The sequence below is a fragment of the Rhinoderma darwinii genome, chromosome 1 (genome assembly GCF_050947455.1).
Source record: "Rhinoderma darwinii isolate aRhiDar2 chromosome 1, aRhiDar2.hap1, whole genome shotgun sequence".
Lineage (NCBI taxonomy): Eukaryota > Metazoa > Chordata > Amphibia > Anura > Rhinodermatidae > Rhinoderma > Rhinoderma darwinii.
This window is the reverse complement of record NC_134687.1, coordinates 504,889,843-504,913,652: the sequence shown is the minus strand read 5'-3', so window position 1 is coordinate 504,913,652 and position 23,810 is coordinate 504,889,843.

Genomic DNA, 23,810 nt, shown 5'->3' with positions numbered 1-23,810 from the left:
TTGACTTGCTTTGCTTTGCTTTGCCCCTGGCTTGCTTCTGTCTCCGTGCCCGCTCGGGTTACTCACTTCGTCCTGGTCCTGACTGTTCGTTCGCCGCTCCGTTTCCCCGTGGCGTTCCGTGGCTACTGCCCCTTCCCTTGCGTGTTCCCTGTTTGTTTTCCTGTGCACTTAGACAGCGTAGGGACCGCCGCCCAGTTGTACCTCGTCGCCTAGGGCGGGTCGTTGCAAGTAGGCAGGGACAGGGCGGTGGGTAGATTAGGGCTCACTTTCCCTTCACCTCCTTCCTGCCATCACAGAATAACAAGCCCTTACCTAGTCTACCATTTCTCCTACGCTGTCGCTATCATGGACCCCCTTGAGACCCTGACCCAGCAGATGCAGGGCCTCTCCCTACAGGTCCAGGCCCTGGCCCAAAGGGTTGGGCGCACCACCTCACCTCTAGAACCCGACCTCAAGTTACCTGACCGGTTTTCAGGGGACCGTAAGACGTTTCTCTCCTTCCGGGAGAGTTGCAGACTATATTTCCGCCTTAAGCCCCACTCCTCAGGTTCCGAGAACCAGCGGGTGGGTATCATCATATCCCGACTCCAGGAAGGGCCCCAAGAGTGGGCCTTCTCCTTGGCTCCTGACGCCCCTGAACTTTCCTCTGTTGATCGTTTTTTCTCTGCCCTCGGACTCATTTACGACGAGACTGACAGGACTGCTTTAGCCGAGAGTCAGTTGGTGACCTTACGTCAGGGTAGGAGACCGGTTGAGGAATACTGTTCTGATTTTAGGAAGTGGTGCGTAGCTTCTCAGTGGAACGATCCGGCCCTAAGGTGCCAGTTTAGGTTAGGATTATCTGACGCCCTGAAGGATCTGCTGGTTAGCTACCCCTCGTCCGACTCTCTTGACCAGGTTATGGCCCTAGCAGTACGACTTGACCGACGTCTCAGGGAACGTCAGCTAGAACGCTTCAGTGTGCTCCCCTCTGACTTTTCTGCGATCCCCCCCGAGGTCCCGCCTCCTCGCCCCTCCACGGAGGACTCGGAGGTACCTATGCAACTCGGGGCCTCCATGTCCCCTCGACAACGTAGGGAGTATCGCAGAATGAACGGTCTCTGCTTCTACTGTGGGGACGACAAGCATCTACTGAACACCTGTCCCAGGCGCAAGAATAAGAAGCCGGAAAACTTCCGCGCCTAAGTGATCATCGGGGAGGTCACTTGGGCGCACAGGTATTTCCCGTTAATGTGAAACGCAATAAAATTTTGCTTCCCTTTCAGGTCTCGTTTGCTGGCCGGTCTGCCACGGGCAGTGCTTTCGTGGATTCTGGCTCATCTGCTAATATCATGTCTGTGGAATTTGCTATGTCTCTAAAGATGCCTTGTATTGATTTACCTTATCCTATCCCTGTAGTAGGAATCGACTCTACTCCCCTTGCTAATGGTTATTTTACTCAGCATACTCCTGTTTTTGAACTCCTGGTTGGCTCCATGCATTTGGAGCAGTGCTCTGTACTGGTAATGCAGGGATTATCGTCTGATCTGGTTTTAGGCCTTCCCTGGTTGCAGTTGCATAATCCCACGTTTGATTGGAATACTGGGGATCTCACCAAATGGGGTAATGAATGTCTTATGTCATGTCTTTCTGTTAACTCTATTTCTCCCCGGGAGGAGGTAAACACGCTTCCTGAGTTCGTTCAGGACTTCGCCGATGTGTTTTCTAAGGAGGCCTCCGAGGTGTTGCCCCCCCATAGAGATTACGATTGCGCTATCGATTTGGTGCCTGGTGCCAAGCTTCCTAAAGGTAGGATATTTAATCTTTCATGTCCTGAACGTGAAGCCATGAGGGTGTATATCCAGGAATGCCTGGCCAAGGGTTTCATTCGCCCCTCGACTTCTCCTGTAGGTGCTGGCTTCTTCTTCGTGGGGAAGAAGGATGGTGGTCTTAGGCCGTGCATTGATTATCGTAACCTGAATAAGGTCACTGTAAGGAACCAGTACCCACTTCCTTTGATTCCGGATCTTTTTAATCAGGTTCAGGGAGCCCAATGGTTTTCTAAGTTCGATCTACGGGGGGCATATAACCTTATCCGCATCAAAGAGGGGGATGAGTGGAAAACTGCGTTCAACACACCCGAGGGTCATTTCGAATACCTGGTCATGCCCTTTGGGTTGTGTAACGCCCCTGCTGTCTTCCAGAATTTTATTAATGAAATCCTGAGAGAGTACCTGGGTAATTTTCTTGTTGTGTACCTTGATGACATACTGGTGTTTTCCAAGGACTGGTCCTCTCACGTGGAGCATGTCAGGAAGGTGCTCCAGGTCCTTCGGGAGAATAATCTGTTTGCTAAGACTGAAAAATGTGTCTTTGGGGTACAGGAGATACCATTTTTAGGGCAAATCCTCACTCCTCATGAATTCCGCATGGACCCTGCCAAGGTTCAAGCTGTGGCGGAATGGGTCCAACCTGCCTCCCTTAAGGCGTTACAGTGTTTTTTAGGGTTCGCCAACTATTACAGGAGATTTATTGCCAACTTCTCGGTCCTCGCTAAGCCTCTTACGGACCTTACCCGCAAGGGTGCTGATGTCCTCCATTGGCCCCCTGAGGCCGTCCAGGCCTTTGAGACTCTCAAGAAGTGCTTTATCTCGGCCCCCGTGCTGATTCAGCCCAACCAAGAGGAGCCATTTATTGTGGAGGTTGACGCTTCCGAGGTGGGAGTGGGGGCCGTCTTGTCCCAGGGTACCAGCTCCCTCACCCATCTCCGCCCCTGTGCTTACTTCTCTAGGAAGTTTTCGCCCACGGAGAGTAACTATGATATTGGCAACCGCGAACTTCTAGCCATTAAATGGGCTTTTGAGGAGTGGCGGCACTTCCTGGAGGGGGCCAGACACCAGGTAACGGTCCTTACGGATCACAAGAATCTGGTTTTCCTAGAATCGGCCCGGAGGCTTAATCCTAGACAAGCTCGGTGGGCACTATTCTTTACCAGATTTAATTTCTTGGTTACCTATAGGGCTGGGTCCAAGAATATTAAGGCTGATGCTCTGTCACGTAGTTTCATGGCCAATCCTCCTTCCGAGAAGGATCCCGCTTGTATTTTACCCCCTGGTATAATCGTCTCTGCCACGGATTCTGATTTAGCTTCTGATATCGCGGCTGATCAGGGTGCAGCTCCCGGGAACGTCCCTGGGGACAAACTGTTTGTTCCCCTGCAATACCGGCTGAGGGTACTCAGGGAAAACCATGACTCCGCTCTATCTGGTCATCCTGGCATCTTGGGCACCAAACACCTCATTACCAGAAACTATTGGTGGCCTGGGTTGCCTAAAGATGTTAGGGCTTACGTCGCCGCTTGTGAGGTTTGCGCTAGGTCCAAAACCCCTAGGTCCCGACCTGCGGGCCTACTACGTCCCTTGCCCATTCCCCAGAGACCTTGGACCCATATCTCCATGGATTTTATCACCGATTTGCCTCCATCTCAGGGCAAGTCGGTGGTGTGGGTGGTAGTCGACCGCTTCAGCAAGATGTGCCACTTTGTGCCCCTTAAGAAGCTACCTAACGCCAAGACGTTAGCTTCTTTGTTTGTGAAACACATCCTGCGTCTCCATGGGGCCCCAGTCAATATCGTTTCGGACAGAGGGGTACAATTTGTTTCCTTATTTTGGAGAGCCTTTTGTAAAAAGTTGGAGATTGATCTGTCCTTCTCCTCCGCCTTCCATCCCGAAACTAACGGCCAAACGGAAAGGACCAACCAATCCCTGGAACAATATTTAAGGTGTTTCATCTCTGACTGTCAATTCGATTGGGTCTCATTCCTTCCCCTTGCTGAATTTTCCCTGAATAACCGGGTCAGTAACTCGTCAGGGGTCTCCCCGTTTTTCTGTAATTTCGGGTTTAACCCAAGGTTCTCCTCCGTCTCCCCTGGTTGTTCCAATAATCCTGAGGTAGAGGATGTTCATCGGGAACTGTGCACTGTCTGGGCCCAGGTTCAGAAGAACCTAGAGGCGTCCCAGAGCGCACAAAAGATTCAGGCGGATAGTAGACGTTCTGCTAACCCCCGGTTTGTCGTCGGGGATTTGGTCTGGTTGTCGTCCAGGAACTTGCGCCTTAAGGTCCCGTCCAGGAAGTTTGCTCCCCGATTTATTGGGCCTTATAAGGTCATTGAAGTCCTCAACCCTGTATCCTTCCGTCTGGAGCTGCCCCCATCCTTCCGCATACACGACGTCTTTCATGCTTCCCTCCTTAAACGCTGCTCCCCGTCCTGGTCCCCCTCTAGGAAACCTCCTGTTCCCGTTCTCACCCCTGAGGGGGTGGAATTCGAGGTGGCCAAGATTGTGGACAGTAGGATGATCCAGGGCTCCCTCCAGTACCTGGTCCATTGGAGAGGATACGGGCCGGAGGAGAGGACTTGGGTACCTGCTCGAGATGTTCACGCTGGGGTATTGGTCAGGAGGTTCCACCTTCTCTTCCCCACTAAACCGGGTCCTCTTAGTAAGGGTCCGGTGGCCCCTCATAAAAGGGGGAGTACTGTAAAGGATCTGCCAGGCACTACGTCTGTGGAGACTCCCAGGGTTAATCAGTCGACACCTGAGGCCAGACCTCTTAGACTGACACCGGCTCCCACCAATCAGGGTGGCAGGCTCAGGAGTGGGAGAGCCTATCGCGGCCTGGTCAGTCAGAGTTAGCTCCGCCCCCTGTCCATTTATACCTGCAGTTTTCTCTTCCTCATTGCTTGTTATTCTTTTGGATTCCTGGCCCCACTGCTGCTTGCTCCAGCCTGCTTCTGCCGTGCTTCTGCCTTGCTGCAGTTCTCCTTGACTTGACTTGCTTTGCTTTGCTTTGCCCCTGGCTTGCTTCTGTCTCCGTGCCCGCTCGGGTTACTCACTTCGTCCTGGTCCTGACTGTTCGTTCGCCGCTCCGTTTCCCCGTGGCGTTCCGTGGCTACTGCCCCTTCCCTTGCGTGTTCCCTGTTTGTTTTCCTGTGCACTTAGACAGCGTAGGGACCGCCGCCCAGTTGTACCTCGTCGCCTAGGGCGGGTCGTTGCAAGTAGGCAGGGACAGGGCGGTGGGTAGATTAGGGCTCACTTTCCCTTCACCTCCTTCCTGCCATCACACATTTCCTGCTCCTCCTTTGCCTGTGATTCTTTTCTGTTTCCTGGCTCTGCTGCTCCTGCTATAATTATTGACCTTGCTTCATTTTTTGACCCTGGCTTTACTGACTACGCTTCTGCTCTGCGATTTGTACCTCGTGCACTCCTGGTTTGACTCGGCTCGTTCACTACTCTTGTTGCTCACTGTGTTGCCGTGGGAAACTGCCCCATTTCTCTTAGCTTCTGTGTACCCTTGTCTGTTTGTCTGTCGTGCACTTATTGAGCGTAGGGACCGTCGCCCAGTTGTACGCCGTCGCCTAGGACGGGCCGTTGCAAGTAGGCAGGGACTGAGTGGCGGGTAGATTAGGGCTCACCTGTCTGTCTCCCTACCCCGTCATTACATATTTGGTCTGGACCTGGTGTCAGGGGCTGTGGGAGGCTGGACGCCCCTGGTATCCACTCCGTATAGTATCCCACCAGTCCCAAGGTATCTGTGGACAATAGAAGTGAATGGGTCCATAATCGCAGACCATAATTACGGTCCGCGATTACCGTCAATTTTTACGGTCGTGTGCATGGGGCCTCAGTTTGGATTTCATGTCGTCTTTTTCACAGTGTACATTTTCCACTGTGTGAGCATGGCCTAAAGCATGTTATTTTAAATCAAACATTGTGGCAGGTGTTGGTCTAATCAGAAATGTGTTGCAGCTGTCTATCTTGAATGAAATCACATGCACTAGAAAATATCAGAGGAGACAGATGGATTATAATTATATTTTTTTTAACTGCTCCTTGGTTAAAAATAGATTGATGGCAACAACTGAAATTATTTTAACTTATCTAGTGATAGGGTATATTCACGTGATACGGCGGATTTGTTGCAGAAATTTCTGCAAACAAAAACAAAGGATACACCCTATTCCATAAATACAGCCATGGATAATTCCTATATGTTCTAGACGTTTATTAAACTTCACGCACTGTTAGATGGGTCACGCTCTTTCATTTGTTAGCTGTTAGTGGGGGTCCCCAAATCTTGTATAGTAAGTTCCATAAATTTGGATTTAATATCAATTATTAGGTTTCAAGTCAAAACATGTAAATTACTGGTGAAGTGAATAACAGTGATTATTTCGTTACAATGGTGTCTGTCAAAAGATGGGATATATTAGTGAAGTCAGTTCTTGAAGTTAATGTGTTCTAAGCAGGAAAAATGGGCAAGAATAAGGATCTGAGCGACTTTGACAAAGGCCAAATTGTAATGGCTAAACGTCTGGGTCAGAGCACTTTCAAAAATCGCAAATCTTTTGGGTTGTCCCTGTTATGCAGTGGTTAGTACCTTCAAAAAGTGGTCCAAGGAAAGACAACTGGTGAACTGGTGGCAGGGTCATGGGCTCCCAAAAATTCATCGATGGACCCCCACCGATCATATACTAATGACCTATCAGTGGACAGGTCATCAGTTGTCCAGTAATGGAAAACCGCTCTAAAGCATCTGATGCTAATGTCTCCATGCCAGATACCACAGGACACCTTCAGAGGTCTTGTGTAGTCCATGCCTCGACAGGTCAGAGCTGTTTTAGTGGCACGAAGGGGACCTACACAATATTAGACATTTAGTTTTAATGTTATTTATGATCAGTAAGTAAATGTGTGTGTGTGTGTATATATATATATATATATATATATATATATATATATATATAAAATCACTGTCTCTGGACCTGTGACCATAAAAAATGCATCTTTAAAAGAATAAGTACTGTTATACCTTACTTCTGCCCGACTTGTATCTGCACGTCAGCAGTTTATTAGTCCATGTTTGGGTTGCTGTGCCACTCCTGCTGCTTATTCGCTTTAGCCATTCATATTCCTGCTGCTGGCATTTTACTATGCGGGATGCTGGTTTGTGTTGGAAATCCACCACGTGGGGCAAAGAACTATACCGCCTTGATTGTTGTATGCAGTTTACGCTGGATATGTCTGATGACGGGTATCAGGACTCTTGTCTGGCAAAACATTGCAAGATGCCCTTCAGGAGGGCTTCTTGCTTCCTCTCCTGGAATATATGCCATATGTCTATTGCTATACAATATGTAGTGTTGTTTTTTTTATATAGCTTATCTAAAGTATTTAGCATGTTCTATTTGTTCTAAGCGAATGAATATGAGAATAAATCTGTTTTATGTTGGTCATACAGTTGAGTATAATTTTTTTCTTGGAAGAAAGAGACGTATGCCTAAACTATATGGCCATAAACGTGTGTGTAAAAGAAGCCTTACATGACAAAGTATTTCAGCTTACAGCATAAAACCAAGCACACCATTGTTTTTCTTGTGAAATTCTCGATAAGTTTGATGTGTCACATGACCCTCTTCCCATTGAAAAAACTAAAGTTGGATACAAAATGGCCAACTTCAAAATGGTCAACACCCAGCTTGAAAAGTTTCCCCCCTCCCATATACTAATGTGCCACAAACAGGAAGTTAATATCACCAACCATTCCCATTTTATTTAGGTGTATCCATATAAATGGCCCACCCTGTATTGTATAACAGTCGTTCTCCTTAATACAAGGACTACTGGATTTACAATCTATTTTCAAAGAGCAGTGTACTGAATCCAACTTCTTAATGGGGCATGAGAAGGATAACACTTATAATTAGTTAACAACAAACCCATTAGGACTAAAGCTGTGTTCTGTCTATACTAACAATTGCCTAAATTAAATGTTTATGCTATGTTATTTGCCAACAAACATATTTAATTTCCCAAATAGGTTATCGGATTATCAGAACTTTTTCATAATTACTGTAATAAAAGGAAGTGTAAAGTGCAAAGTACTTTAAAGCGGTTCTTTCATCATAATATGCTGCCCTTTTTAAGGCCCTGTTCGCACAGATTTTTTTGGCGCATGTTTTGACGTGGAAACCGCAACAGAAAACGTTTGAAATCGCCTCCCATTGATTTCAATGGGAGGCGTAGGCATTTTTTCCCCATTATCCTGTTCCTATTGTTCCCGTGCCCTGCTACCTGTATCCTGTATCCCGTGCTATATTTGTTCCTGTGCCTTAGAGTGTTGGAGTCGTGTTGTGCAACCTGTCACGCCTGCTGATATACACCACGTCTGGTGTCTGCAAGTTCATCTGTGCTGAGCCTCCGTTACTCTCTGGACTATCAAAGGTACTCTTGTACTAGGACTGTTGTTTGGCCAGCTGCTACTCCGCTACGGCGATGCGGCCTAGTGGGTCCACATACCCACGGATCGTGACAGTACGCTCAGGCCATGGACCCCGCTGGTCAACCTAAGACCATGACGACATCACAAGCCATGCAGGCAGACCTGCGAGACCTTCAGTCACAACAAGACCAACTCCTCCTAGCAGTGAACAGCGACTGGATGTGCAAGCTGCAGCTATGACGGCACCTGTTCCTGTTGCTCTGGCTGTTCCTCCTACTACACCTCCTATCAGTACCGGTGCCGACTCCCGATTTTCGCTGCCACTACCTCCTCGTTATGACGGAGATTTCTGAACCAGTGCCACATCCACTTCATTCTACATGCCAGAGCATTTCTTTCCGAAGGCGCAAGGATCACTTTCATCATCTCTCTCCTTACTGACAAAGGCCCTAGCATGGGGGAATCCTATCTGGGAACATCAGGGACCAGAGACCCGTGACTTCCAGTGTTTCCTACAGACTTTTCGTACGGAATAATTTTTAAAAAAACATACAACTTTCGTGATAGGTTAGTCGAATATAGCTTGGATCTTACTGTGGTCCGTGCACAACCCCTCCGGAAAAATTATGTACCCCAGAAACTGAATTTTTGTTCTCTCAAACTGTAATGAATCGGGTAAGGAGACGACAGGTGACCCCTAATCTACCTGCAACTCAGTCCTTGCCTACTTGAACGGCCCGTCCTAAGTGACGGCGTACAACTGGGTGACGGTCCCTACGCTCAGTAAGTGCAAGACAGACAACACAAGACAAGGGCACACAGAAGCAAAGGGAGAAGTAGGGGCAGTTGCCCACGGAAAAACCGTGAGCAACAGGCAGTGGTGAACGAGCCAAACCAAACCAGGAGAGTACGTAGTAGCAAAACAGAGCAGGAGAATAGTCAGGCAAGCCAGGGTCAATAAGTTACAGCGGTCAATCAGGTAAATAGCAGGAATAGCAGAGCCAGGAAGCCTGAGTGGTAACAGATCGCGTCACTCTAGCAGACCATGGAGCTGATGAAGGCTGATTAACCCCGGGCGTCGACACAGAACCTGTGTCTGGCAAACACTTTACAGTACCCCCCCCCCTTTTATGAGGGGCCACTGGACCCTTCCTAGGTGGACCTGGCTTATTGGGGAACCGAAGATGGAACCTCCTGAGCAATAACCCAGCGTGAACATCCCGGGCGGGTACCCAAGTCCTCTCCTCAGGCTCGTATCCTCTCCAATGGACCAGGTGCTGGAGGGAGCCTTGGACCATCCTGCTGTCCACAATCTTGGCTACCTCGAATTCTACCCCATCTGGAGTGAGAACAGGGACCTGAGGTTTCCTTGATGTAGCCAAGGACGGGGAGCAGCTTTTCAAGAGGGAGGCATGGAACACGTTGTGTATCTGAAAAGACGGGGGTATCTCCAGCCGGAAGAAGACAGGGTTGAGGACCTCAATGATTTTGTACGGCCCTATATACCGGGGAGCAAATTTCTTGGACGGAACTTTAAGGCGCAAATTTTTAGAAGACAGCGACACCAGATCCTCGACCACAAATAGGGGGTTAGCTGAATGTCTTTTGGATGCTCTGGGAAGCCTCAAGGTTCTTCTGAACCTGGGCCCAGACTGTGCACAGTTCCTGATGAATGACATCTACCTCGGGATTATTGGAACCACCAAGTGAAACGGAGGAGAACCGTGGATTAAACCCAAAATTGCAGAAGAAGGGGGAGACCCCCGACGAGTTACTGACCCGGTTATTAGGGAAAATTCTGCGAGGGGAATGAAGGAGACCCAATCATTTTGACAGTCTGAGATAAAACACCTTAAGTATTGTTCTAGAGACTGATTAGTCCTCTCAGTTTGGCCATTAGTTTCAGGATGGTAGGCCGAGGAAAAGGACAGCTCAATCTCCAGCTTCTTACAGAAAGCCCTCCAAAACAATGAAACAAATAGTACCCCTCTGTCAGAAACTATATTGACGGGAACCCCATGGAGACGCAGGATGTGTTTGACAAACAGGGTAGCTAACGTCTTGGCATTGGGTAGCTTCTTAAAGGGTAAAAAGTGGCACATCTTACTGAAGCGGTCTACTACAACCCACACCACCGACTTGCCTTGGGATGGACGCAGATCGGTGATAAAATCCATGGAGATATGGGTCCAAGGTCTCTGGGGAATGGGCAAAGAACATAGTAAGCCTGCAGGTCGGGACCTGGGAGTCTTGAACCTAGCACAAATTTCACAAGCGGCGACGTAGGCCTTAACGTCTTTAAGCAACCCAGGCCACCAATAGGTTCTGGAAATGAGGTGCTTGGTACCCAGGATGCCTGGATGGCTAGATAGTGCGGAGTCATGATTCTCCCTGAGCAACCTTGTTCTCAGGAAGGTTCTCGGGAGCAGAATCTTTATCAGCCGCAATTTCGGAGGCTAAGTCTGAATCCACAGAGGATATGATTATACCTGGGGGAAGAATACAAGCGGGATGTAATGACGGGGTAGGGAGACAGACAAGTGAGCCCTAATCTACCCGCCACTCAGTCCCTGCCTACTTGCACGGCCCATCCTAGGCGACGGCGTACAACTGGGCGACGGTCCCTATGCTCAATATGTGCACGACAGACAAACAGACAAGGGTACACAGAAGCTAAGGGAAATGGGGCAGTTTCCCACGGAAACACCGTGAGCAACAAGAGTAGTGAACAAGCCGAGTCAAACCAGGAGTGTACGAGGTACCAAACGCAGAACAGGAGAGTAGACAGTAAAGCCAGGGTCAATATGAAGCAGAGGTCAATAGTACAAGCAGCAGCAGCAGAGCCAGGAAACAGGCAGAATCGCAGGCAAAGGAGGAGCAGGAAATGAAGGTATAAATAGACAGAGGGCGGTAGCTAGCTCCGTCTGGCCAGGCTGTGATAGGCTCTCCCACTTCTCAGCCTCCCAGCCCGAGTGGTAGATGATCGAGTCACTCTATCAGACTTAGGAGCAGGTACAGACTGATTAACCACGGGCGTCGACACAGAAGCTGTGTCTGGCAGATCCTTTACACGGGATCCTCCTCAGGAGGAGGGCTGGCCATGAAACTACGCGACAGAGCATCAGCTTTAATATTTTTTGACCCAGCCCTATAGGTGACCACAAAGTTGAATCTCCTAAAAAACAACGCCCATCGAGCTTGTCTCGGGTTTAGCCTCCGGGCAGATTCTAGGAAAACCAGATTCTTGTGGTCAGTAAGAACCGTTACCTGGTGCCCAGCCCCCTCCAGGAAGTGGCGCCACTCTTCAAATGCCCATTTAATGGCTAAGAGTTTGCGGTTGCCAACGTCATAGTTACTCTTAGTGGAGGAGAACTTCCTGGAGAAGTAGGCACAGGGACGGAGATGGTTGAGAGACCTAGTACCCTGGGACAAGACAGCACCCACTCCCACCTCGGAGGCGTCAACCTCAACGATGAATGGCTCCATTTCGTTAGGCTGAATCAGCACTGGGGCAGAGACAAAGCATCTCTTAAGGATCTCAAAAGCCTGGACCGCCTCCGGAGGCCAGTGGAGGAGATCAGCACCTCTACGAGTGAGTTCCGTACGAGGCTTAGCGATGACCAAGAAGTTAGCAATAAATCTCCTTTAATAATTAGCAAACCCCAGGAAACACTGTAAGGCCTTCAGGGAGGCAGGGCGGACCAATTCTGCCACAGCCTGAACCTTGGCAGGGTCCATGCGGAATTCGTTAGGAGTGAGGATTTGACCCAAAAATGGTATCTCCTGCACCCCAAACACACACGGTTTTAGCAAAGAGTTTGTTTTTCTGAAGGGCCTGGAGCACCTTCCTGACATGCTCAATGTGGGAGGACTAGTCCTTGGAAAACACAATTATATCATCAAGGTACACTACAAGAAATACCCCCAGATAGTCTCTTAAAATCTCATTTATGTGATCTTATTTAAACTTCGGTAATCGATGCACGGCCTATGACCACCATCCTTCTTCCCCACGAAGAAGAAGCCAGCACCTACCGGAGAAGTAGAGGGGCTAATGTAACCCTTGGCCAGGCTTCCCTGGATATATTCTCTCATGGCTTCACGTTCAGGACAAGAGAGATTAAATATCCTTCCTTTAGGGAACTTAGCTCCTGGTACGAAATTGATTGCGCAATCGTACTCTCTATGAGGAGGTAACTCTTCCGAGGCCTTTTTAGAAAAGACATCCGCGAAGTCCTGAATAAACTCAGGTAGAGTGATCACCTCCTCAGCGAGAGAAACCAAATTAATAGAAAAACATGATGTCATGCATTCTTTACCCCATTTAGTAAGATCACCAGTATTCCAGTTAAAAGTGGGATTATGCGTCTGCAACCAAGGGAGGCCTAAAATCAAATCGGATGATAACCCCTGCATCACTAACACAGAACACTGCTCCAAATGAATGGAGCCAACAATGAGAAAAAAAACAGGGGTATACTGCATAAAATAACCATTAGCAAGCGGAGTGGAGTCAATACCCACTACCGGGACAGGTTTCGGCAAATCAATTAGTGGCATAGCTAGAGACATGGCAAATTCCACAGACCTTCCATCAAAAGAGACCTGAAAAGGGAAGCAAGATTTTATTAGGCTTCATGTTAACGGGAAATACCTGTGCGCCCAAGCGACCTCCCCGATGGTCACTTAGGCGCGGAAGTTTTCCGGCTGCTTATTCTTGCGCCTGGGACAGGAGTTCAATTGATGCTTGTCATCCCCACAGTAGAAGCAGAGACCATTCTTCCTGCGGAAATCTTTACGTTGTTGGGGAGGCACGGAGACCCCGAGTTGCATCTGTTCATCCGAGTTCTCCGTGGAAGAACGAAGCAGCGGGACCTCTGGAGCCATCATAGGGGAGCCAGAGGTGAAGGCACCAGAACGTTCAAGTCGTCGTTCCCTGAGACGTCGGTCAAGACGTACCGCTAAAGCCATAGCCTGATCTAGGGAGTCAGAGGTGGGATAGCTAACTAACTGGTCTTTAAGGGCGTATGACAGACCCAATCTAAACTGGCACCTCAAGGCAGGGTCATTCCACCGAGAAGCTACACACCACTTTCTAAAGTCAGAACAGTACTCCTCAACGGGTCTCTTACCCTGACATAAGGTCACCAGCTGACTCTCGGCAAAGGCAGTCTTGTCAGTCTCGTCATAGATGAGCCCAAGAGCAGAAAAAAAAAAGGTAAACAGAAGAAAGTTCAGGGGCGTCAGGAGCCAAGGAGAAGGCCCATTCCTTGGGGCCGTCCTGGAGCAGGGACCTAATTATACCCACTCACTGGCTCTCAGAACCTGAGGAGTGGGGTCTTAATCGGAAATAGAGTCTACAACTCTCCCGAAAAGAGAAAAAATTCCTCCGGTCCCCTGAGAACCGGTCAGGCAACTTGAGGTGGGGTTCAAGAGATGAGGTGAAGGGTACTACCTGGGTAGCATCACGCTGGTTGCCCCTCTGAGCCAGGTCTTGGACCTGTAGGGAAAGACCCTGCATTAGCTGATCCAGGGCCTCAAGGGGGTCCATAGAAGAGTCAGGGACCAGGGTAAGAAAAGGTATAGGGCCTGTGATTATGTAATGAATCGGGGTAGGGAGACGACAGGTGAGCCCTAATCTACCCGCAACTCAGTCCCTGCCTACTTACACGGCCCGTCCTAAGTGACGGCGTACAACTGGGCGACGGTCCCTACGCTCAGTAAGTGCAAGAGAGACAACACAAGACAAGGGCACACAGAAGCAAAGGGAGAAGTAGGGGCAGTGCCCACAGAAAAACCGTGAGCAACAGGCAGTTGTGAACGAGTCGAATCAACCCAGCAGAGTACGTAGTAGCAAAGCAGAGCAGGAGAATAGTCAGGCAAGCCAGGGTCAATAAGTTACAGCAGTCAATCAGGTAAATAGCAGGAATAGCAGAGCCAAGAAACCAGAGAATCACAGGCAAGGAACATGCTGCAAGTGAGGGTATAAATAGACCAAGGGCGGGAGCTAGAACCGTCAGGCCAGGCTGTGATAGGTTCTCCCTCTCCTCAGCCTGCAAGCCTGAGTGGTAACAGATCGCGTCACTCTAGCAGACCTTGGAGCTGATGAAGGCTGAGTAACTCCGGGCGTCGACACAGAACCTGTGTCTGGCAAACCCTTTACACAAACTCACACTTTTCCAGCTTAGTATACAGTTGATTTTCTCTCAATCATCTCAAAACCATACTAACTTGCTTGCAATGTTCTTCAAGGTTCTCAGAGAATAATTATTAGATTAATATGTCATCCATATAGGCCATCACAAATTGATACAGAAGATCCCAAAAGACATCATTGATAAAGTGCTAAAATGTAGCTGGGGCATTGCAAAGTCCAAATGACATGACAAGATATTCAAAATTCCCATACTGTGTTGCAGAAAGATGTCTTCCAATACTTGTTATTTAATTAAGTTCTCTCATAGATGACAGGTATTGTGTCACCAAACTCACTAAATCACAATGGGAACATGGTGCAGAATTCTGTATGAGTTCAGTCACTGCAGTTGACTTTTGAGTTTTACTAGTACAGTCAAGAACATAAGGTCCAGTATTACCACAATAAAGACATAGTTTTCTGAAAGACATTGTTGTCTAGCTTGCTAGTTCTACTTTGCTGTCTATATTATTGGATTATCTGTTGCCAACCCTGCTTGAACTTGTCCTTTCTGCCACTTGCCTTGAACTTTTGCCTGATTACCATGACGACCGTCTGCCGCCTGCTCTGACTTTCTCTAGTACAGACCCTGCACCTAGTCTTCTGTTATTTATACCTCGCCTGTTCATGTCAGCCATTCCAACGAGACTACTCTGTGTTTTTTTTACTTGTATTCATACCAATTGACCAGATGGAGAAGAATAGAACGAGTGTAATAACGCTGTGGAAGATTATTGATATGTAAAAGGAAGAGAGACGGGGATTTATCTAAGGGCTTGAAGCACTGGCGTAGCTATAGGGGTCGCAGCGGTCGCAATTGCGACCGGGCCCCGAAGCCAGGGGGGCCCACGGCCCCCCGCACCACATCAATAAAAAGTTACTATAGTAACTCGGGCCGCGGGCCCCTGTTACTATAGTAACATACTTTACTTACCTTCCTGGTTCCGGATCGCAGCGGAGGTCCTGACGTCAAGCGCTGTGCGCAGCGCATGACGTCACAGCGCTATGCCGCCGCGCACAGCATCGAGACTACAGAACTCCCGCCGCGGCCGAAGAGGAAGGTAAGATAGCCCTGACTGGCGGGGTCTCACTCCCGGGACCCGCCAATCAGCTGTTTTGAAGGGGCCGCAGCACTCGTACGAGAGCTGCTCCCCTTCATTCCTGTCACTTCATTCCGGTCACACTGTGAATCGGTGTCGGCGATTCACAGTGTGGGCGAGTAGTGAAATGAAGGGGAAGCAGCTCTCGTACGAGTGCTGCGGCCCCTTCAAAACAGCTGATTTGCGGGTCCCGAGAGACACATCAGCTATTGATGGCCTATCCTGAGGATAGGCCATCAATGTTTAGGGACTGCACAACCCCTAAGCCTACGATGTATCAGGCTTAGGGGGCCCATGAGACAGGATCACAGATTGTGTGATCCTGTCTGCTGGGCCCTGTATCTAAGCCAATCACATGGTAGGCTTAGATACATGGCCCATGCGTGATCCTGTCTGCTGGGCCCTGTATCTAAGCCTACCACACTGTAGGTTTAGATACAGGGCCCCAGCACACACTAATCTTATACTGTATAAGATTACTGTCTGCTGGACCCTGTATCTAAGCCTACCTTGTGGTAGGCTTAGATATAGGGTCCCACAGACAGTATCACACATGGGCCCTGTATCTAAGCCTTAGGGTATGTGCACAGACACTAATTACGTCCGTAATTGACGGACGTATTTCGGCCGCAAGTACCAGACCGAACACAGTGCAGGGAGCCGGGCTCCTAGCATTATAGTTATGTACGATGCTAGGAGTCCCTGGCTCGCTGCAGGACAACTGTCCCGTACTGTAATCATGTTTTCAGTACGGGACAGTTGTCCGGCAGCGAGGCAGGGACTCCTAGCGTCGTACATAACTATGATGCTAGGAGCCCGGCTCCCTGCACTGTGTTTGGTCCAGTACTTGCGGCCGAAATACGTCCGTCAATTACGGACGTAATTAGTGTGTGTGCATACCCTAACACATGTGTTACTAATCATTTTTTGTGTGTTTTCTTACAGGTTCGGTCGTTGGACTACGGCGGATTCCAGGACTACTTCGATGACAGCTTTTTTTTTTTATTAATAAAATGGTTAATGAGGGTTGTGTGTGGTTTTTTTTTTTTATTTCAATAAAATATTTTTTCTATGTCTTTGTGTTTTTTTTTTAAACTATATTACTACCGCCTTAGTAATGGTCGCCGGCTGATTGACAACCTCCATTACTAAGGCGGGGCTTAGTGTTAGCAGGTACAGAGGCTAACACTAACCCCCTTTATTACCCCGGTACCCACCGCCACCAGGGGTGCTGGGAAGAGCCGGGTACCATCCAGTACTTGACCATCTGTAGTGATGGTTGGCCACTGGGGTGGCCGCAGGCTGGTATTATAAGGAGGGGAAAGGTCAAAAACAGTGGCCCTTCCCATCCTGGTAATGCTGCCTGCTGCTGCTTTATTGTATCTGGCTGGTTATAAAAATGGGGGGGACCCCACGTCATTTAAAAAAAAAAAAAAAAATAATTGGAAAGAACGATGTCGGGTCCCCCCCCAATTTTCATAACCAGCCAGATACAACACAGCAGCAGCAGGCAGCATTACCAGGGTGGGAAGGGCCACTGTTTTTGGCCTTCCCCAGCCTAATGCTACCAGCCTGCGGCCACCCCGGTGCCTGCCCGTCACTACAGATGGTCGGGTACTGGTTTGTACCCGGCTCTTCCCAGTACCCCTGGTGGCGGTGGGTACCGGGGTAATAATGGGGGTTAGTGTAGACTCTGCACCGGCTAACATTAAGCCTCGCCTTAGTAATGGAGGTTGTCAATCAGCCAGCGGCCATTACTAAGGTGGTGATAATAAAGTTTAAAAAGATACAAGCACATAGAAAAAATATTTTATTGAAATAAAAAAACACAACCCTCATTAACCATTTTATTGAGAATAAAAAAAACGCCGTCATTGAAGTCCTCAAATCCGAAGTCCAACAACCGAACCTGTAAAAAAAACACAAACACAAAAATAATCAGTAACACATAAAGAAGCAAAATTATTATTCTTACCTATCCTGGGTCCAGCGCTGGAGACGCAATGTCAGCGAGCTGGGCCCTGTATCTAATCCTATCATGTGTGATACAGTCTGCTGAGCTGTGTATCTAATCCAATCATGTATGATACTGTCTGCTGGGCCCTATATCTAATCCGATCATGTGTGATACTGTCTGCTGAGCCACTGTATCTAATCCTATCATGTGTGATACTGTCTGCTGAGCCACTGTATCTAATCCTATCATGTGTGGTACTGTCTGCTGAGCCACTGTATCTAATCCTATCATGTGTGATACTGTCTGCTGAGCCACTGTATCTAATCCTATCATGTGTGGTACTGTCTGCTGAGCCACTGTATCTAATCCTATCATGTGTGGTACTGTCTGCTGAGCCACTGTATCTAATCCTATCATGTGTGATACTGTCTGCTGGGCCACTGTATCTAATTCTATCATGTGTGATACTGTCTGCTGAGCTGTGTATCTAATCCTATCATGTGTGATACTGCCTTCTGAGCCACTGTATCTAATCCTATCATGTGTGATACTGTCTGCTCAGCCACTGTATCTAATCCTATCCATAGTTTATAGGGTCGTAGTGCTATAGATATGCTATGCTGTCTCATATACACACTTTTTTTTGGGGCGGACACATATGTATTGGGGCTATTTCCCGGACATTTTAAGCCCTGAGGGTATGTTCACACGGCAGCGTCCGTTACGGCTGAAATTACTGTGCTGTTTTCAGGAGAAAACAGCACCGTAATTTTTGGCATGTGGAGGCGTCTTTTGCTGCGTCCATTACGGAAGTAACTGAAGCTGGTTTTCCATGGAGTCCATGGAAAACGGCTCCATTTACGTCTGAAGAAGTGACAGGCACTTTTTTACGCGCCGCCTTTTGACAGCGATGCGTAAAAAAAAATGACCGTCGGCACAGAACATCGTGAGGGTATGTGCACACACACTAATTACGTCCGTAATTGACGGACGTATTTCGGCCGCAAGTTCCGGACCGAACTCAGTGCAGGGAGCCGGGCTCCTAGCATCATAGTTATGTACGATGCTAGGAGTCCCTGCCTCGCTGCAGGACAACTGTCACGTACTGTAATCATGTTTTCAGTACGTGACAGTTGTCCTGCAGCGAGGCAGGGACTCCTAGCATCGTACATAAGTATGATGGTAGGAGCCCGGCTCCCTGCACTGTGTTCGGTCCGGGACTTGCGGCCGAAATACGTCCGTCAATTACGGACGTAAATAGTGTGTGTGTGCACATACCCTAAGACCCATTCAAATGAATGGGCAGATGTTTGCCGACGCTTTTGAGCCGCATTTTCGGACGTAATTCAATGCTAAAACGCCCTAATTACGTCCGTAAATAGTGTGTGTGAACCCAGCCTTAGTGACGCCCCCGGCTGCTAGTGCTGCATTGTTGGGTCACTTAGGAGACCCAGCGATGCAGCTGAAAGTGGACCGTCGGCCATGAGAAGTTTGCGGGGGGGGGGGCCCAGTAAGAATTCTTGCATCGGGGCCCATGAGCCTCTAGCTACGCCCCTGGCTTGAAGGGCTGAGCAAGACCAAAATATGTGTAAGAGAGTCCCTACTGCAGAACCACAGCGCCAGCACATAGGGGAGGACGTGGGATAAATAGAGTGAAGTCTCCCTGGTACATAATACCAGTGGGACAAAACCTTGTACCCAGCCTCCTGGTATCTGCTAGCGATGAAGGACTTGTGGGTATAGAGAAGTGTGTGTCTTTTCTGTTTAGGGGACAAGGTGGTCTGAAAATCCGCTTCCCATTTAGCTAAGAAAAGGGGGTCATAGTCTTCCGGAGGAGAGGCCAGGAGGGAATAGCAAGATGATAGGAAGTGTCAACATGGGCCCAAAGAAGAGCAAAGGGTCTCGAAGGGTGTTTTTGCTCAGGAGTATGTTTTGGGCACGAGAGGCAAGACAATGAGAAAGTTGCATACATCTCCAGGGTTCTAAAGTGGGGAGATCTGGGACAGTAGCAAGGTCCTGAATGGTCAGCCAATGATCTCCAGAAAGTAAATGGCATCCTCTAGAGTGCCAGGAGCGTAAGATAGGATCCGAGTGACCTGGCGGGAAGGCTGAGTTGCCAAGTATGGGGAATAATGGTGATGGGGAGGGGGAAATGTAGGCATGAGGAAAAATATGTCTACGGACTTGAAGGGTGGCTCCTATTGTGGGGTGTGGCAGAAGGCGATGGGACTGGGGATGAGTCAGCCATGGAAGGGAGTCTAAGGGGGTAGAGGAAATGGCCTGTTCCAGAGCAACCCAGCATTTATGTGGGTCATGTCGACACCAGTCGATTACTCTCTGAAGGTGTGAAGCCTCATAATATTTCCGAATGTCCGGCAGACCCAACCCACCACTGAGCTTAGGGAAAGAAAGAGTACGACGAGCAATGCGGGCAGATTTGCAAACCCCAGATAAATTTAATGAGGTCTTTAGAGACTAGGTTAACATAAGAGACCGGAACATGTATAGGGAGGGTCTGCAGGACATACAAAAACCTGGGACGGACATTAATCTTATAAATGGCACACCTACGAAACCATGTGTATAGGTCCTTAGACTATCTACGCAGATCTTCTCTGATATGGGTCAGGAGGGACATATGGTTACATTTGAAAATGGAAGAAAGGTCTCAAAGGATCCAATCACCCAGGTATTTCAAGGCCGAGTCGGCCCAGCAGAAAGGAAGGGGCTAGTGCTACTTGCTGGTCTACAGAAAGGGAAATGTTAAGGGCCTCCGATTTTTGGAAGTTAATTTTAAAATTAGACACCTCCCCAAACTTGTTCAGTTCTGAAAGCTGATTAGGGAAAGTAATCAAAGGTTGAGCGAACATAAATAGAAGGTCATCAGCATATTCTGCAACCTTGAGCTCAGTTCTACCGATCCGAAGGCCATGTATGTCTGGGTTAGAATGTATGGTACACAGTAAAGGTTCCAGGGTTAGCACGAAAATAAAGGGTGAAAGGGGGCAGCCCTTTCTCATTCCATTCAAAGTGTCACGAACAAAGGGTATGTGGACCGTCTAGGCCGCTCCGCCGTTGCGGGGAGGCAGCTGACCAGGTCACAGTCTATGCGAAAGTCCGTGGCAGACAGTAACGCTTGGGTACCTGAAATAGTCCAGACGGTGGCTGTGGCTTCAGCACGGATGGAGGCTGGTCCGGCAGGTGGCGCCAGACGTGGCGGGCAGTATCCGATGAAGCAGAAGACACTGGACGTGGCAGAAGACACTGGACGTGGCAGAAGACATTGGACGTGGCAAACGACACTGGACGTGGCAGAAGACACTGGACGTGGCAGAAGACACGACTCCAACGCTGGTAGGCACAGGAACTGGAACAATACGGAATACAGGAACGGGTAACAGGGCACGGGTAACAGCTGGAACGGGGAAACACTAAGGGACCATTTGCGAGACAGACTGGGATAGACTAACAATGCTCAGGCAAGGATCAGAAGGCCTGGGCCTTCTTATAGACCAGGAAATCAGGGCAGTTGATGATGATGACGATCTTTTGTGCGCGCGCTGGCCTTTAAGGCCGTGCACGCGCGAGCGCGCGCACCCTACGGGACACAGCAGGACGGAGCAAAAGTGAGCGCTGGCGTCTCCTAGGAAGGAGACAGGGACCAGCGCTCACGGATCCATGGCTGCGGGCGTCGGGGGGTGAGTGAACCCGACGGCCCGCGGCCATGGACGTTACACAAAGTATTGAAGGGGGAGAAGAGGGTGCCATTAACCCAGACTTACGCTGATGGGTGTGAGTAAAGGGAGGTAATCCAGGATAACATGCTGGTGCCTAGGTCTATATGTTGGAGAACCAACGTGATTAGGGGACAAGACACTCGGTCAAAGGCCTTTTCAGCATCAGTGGATAGTAGGCACAAATAAACACAGGAGGACTGAGCTCTGTGGACCGCATTGAGCACTTTAGTGGCGTTGTCGCGTGCTTCCCTAGTGGGTACAAATCTGAGCTGATCCGGGTGAACAAGACCTGGGAGGTGTGGGGCAAGACGAAGAGCTAGAACCTTAGCAAACAAATAGTTTTAAGTCAACACTTAAAAGGGATATGGGCCTATAACTAGAGCATTGCGATGGGTCTTTGCCTTCCTTATGTATCACTGAGGGAATGCAGCATATCATGGGCGTGCTCAGCACCGGATGAGATGAGATTCAGCGCTTGGGCCAAAGGACCACAAAGCTGAGGAAAGTTAATCTTATAATAAGAGACTGTAAAACCATCCGGGCCAGGGACCTTGCTAGATTGCATGCCCTGGACTGCTTCACCAATATCCTTGACCGAGATTGGGGAATCGAGAGTTTACACCACTTCATGGGGTACGGAAGGGAGAGCGGAGTCTCGCATATATTGTTGAAGACGGGCTAGGCGTGAGGAAAAGGCATCTGAGCCACAAGCTGGAGGGAGGTTTTATGAATCGGCATAAAAAGAGCTGAATGTATCTGCTATGACACGGGGGTCTTGTGTGGGGGACACTGTAGAACGGGAGATGATAGGGACGAAGTTATGGGCTCGTTGTTCAGGGATTTAGCTAACGTACAGCTACTCTTATTTCCATATTCGTAATAATAACTATGGCAGCGGTGCAGTAAACGTTTAGTATGAATATCTAGTTCCGACCGCAGCTGTTTACGTGCTAGCGTAAGTTGTGCAAGAACTTGGACACTTGGACACTTCTTGAATCAGGGCGGCTATTTTAGCCACACGTTCTTTTTTCAAACGAGCGCCATGCTTCACCAGTAGGCACCGAATGACACATTTGTGTGCAGCCCATACAATCAAAGGGGACGTTTCAGGACGAGTGTTCTTCTCAAAATATCTAGACAGTTCCATCCTGATATCACCACACACGCCCTGATCCTTTAAGGGAGAATTATTGAGGCGCCAACGCCTGGAACGTGGTCGAGTAATAGGGAAAGCTAGTGAAACACGGAGCATCGCATGATCTGAGAAGGTGATGGTATCTATTTCCGCTGAACAAAGCAGGGGAAGGTCAGCATGTTGAATGAAGTAGTAGTCTAGTCGGGAATAAGTGTCGTGGGCAGTGGAATAAAAGGAGTAGTCCCTAGCGTCTGGGTGAACTGAATGCCAACTATCAATGAGGTGGTATGAGTGAAGCAAATAGGTAGGAATAGTCTAAGTGGGAAGACCCTCTCGAGACATCTAATAAGAGATCTAGAGCCAGATTGAAATCCCCACCTACCAAAAGGGTGTGCTCAGTAAAGCCCTCAAGATGAGACAGGACAATGTCGAGGCAGCTCAACTGATTGGAGTTAGGGAGATAAATGTTCGCAAAGGTGTATGTGTGGGACGCGAGTTTACCCTTAACAAAGACATACCTGCAATCCGAGTCAGCACAGACCGAGTCTAGTTCCCAATGTCCCTGGTTGGAAATGAGAATACTCACTCCTCGAGACTTGGATCCCGAATAGCAACCATGGTAAACATCAGGATATCTGTTGGATTTGAGGGAGGGCACTGCATCACTGCGGAAGTGGGTCTCTTGTAGAAAGGACACCCGAATCTTCTTGCTCCAGAGTAGGCGCAATAGTGCAGAATATTTCTCAGGGGCATTTAATGATGCGAACGCGATGAGAGGGAGATAGAAAAAGAGAAAAAAAAAAGGGGTAGAGCAAGGGAGTAGTTATGAAATTAGAGGGGGTAAGAATGGTGGAAGTACTAAGATGGGGGGAGGAAACAAACAGAACAGGAATGCACTGCAGGTTACTAGTCAAACCACAGTAGTAGAAAACTTGAGAGAAAACTCTCTATGACAGGACCATTGTGGCCGAAGCGCACCACGGAGCTGAACCTAGTTTGGGTAGGTGTAAGAGCTGACGCTGGGATCTGACCCGGACCATGCTTAATCAACACTTGAAGATAAAATAAAGAGCAATCATATTAGGAGCAATGGCCGAGAAGTAGTAATCATGAGAAGCGGAAAGAAAAATAAAGAGCTTACAATGATCTGGAATTAGCACCTGTAAATCAGAATGTGTCAATAAAGCAGGCAAAACAACAGATAGAAAAAGGTCTCAAGTACTGCTGAGAAAACTCAGGCCTCCAATGTAATCAGCGGAGCTTCACCCCAGAAACCTTGAGGGGATCTTGTTGGAGAAGCAGAGCCGGTCTCCCGAGGAGGGGGCCTGCATCTAGTAGAGTATGGAGCCAGTGGGGTATGTTGGGGTAGAGGGAACTGGAGCCAGTCCGGAAGAGAAATAGGTGGTACCTCTAGAAAACGGCAGAGGTC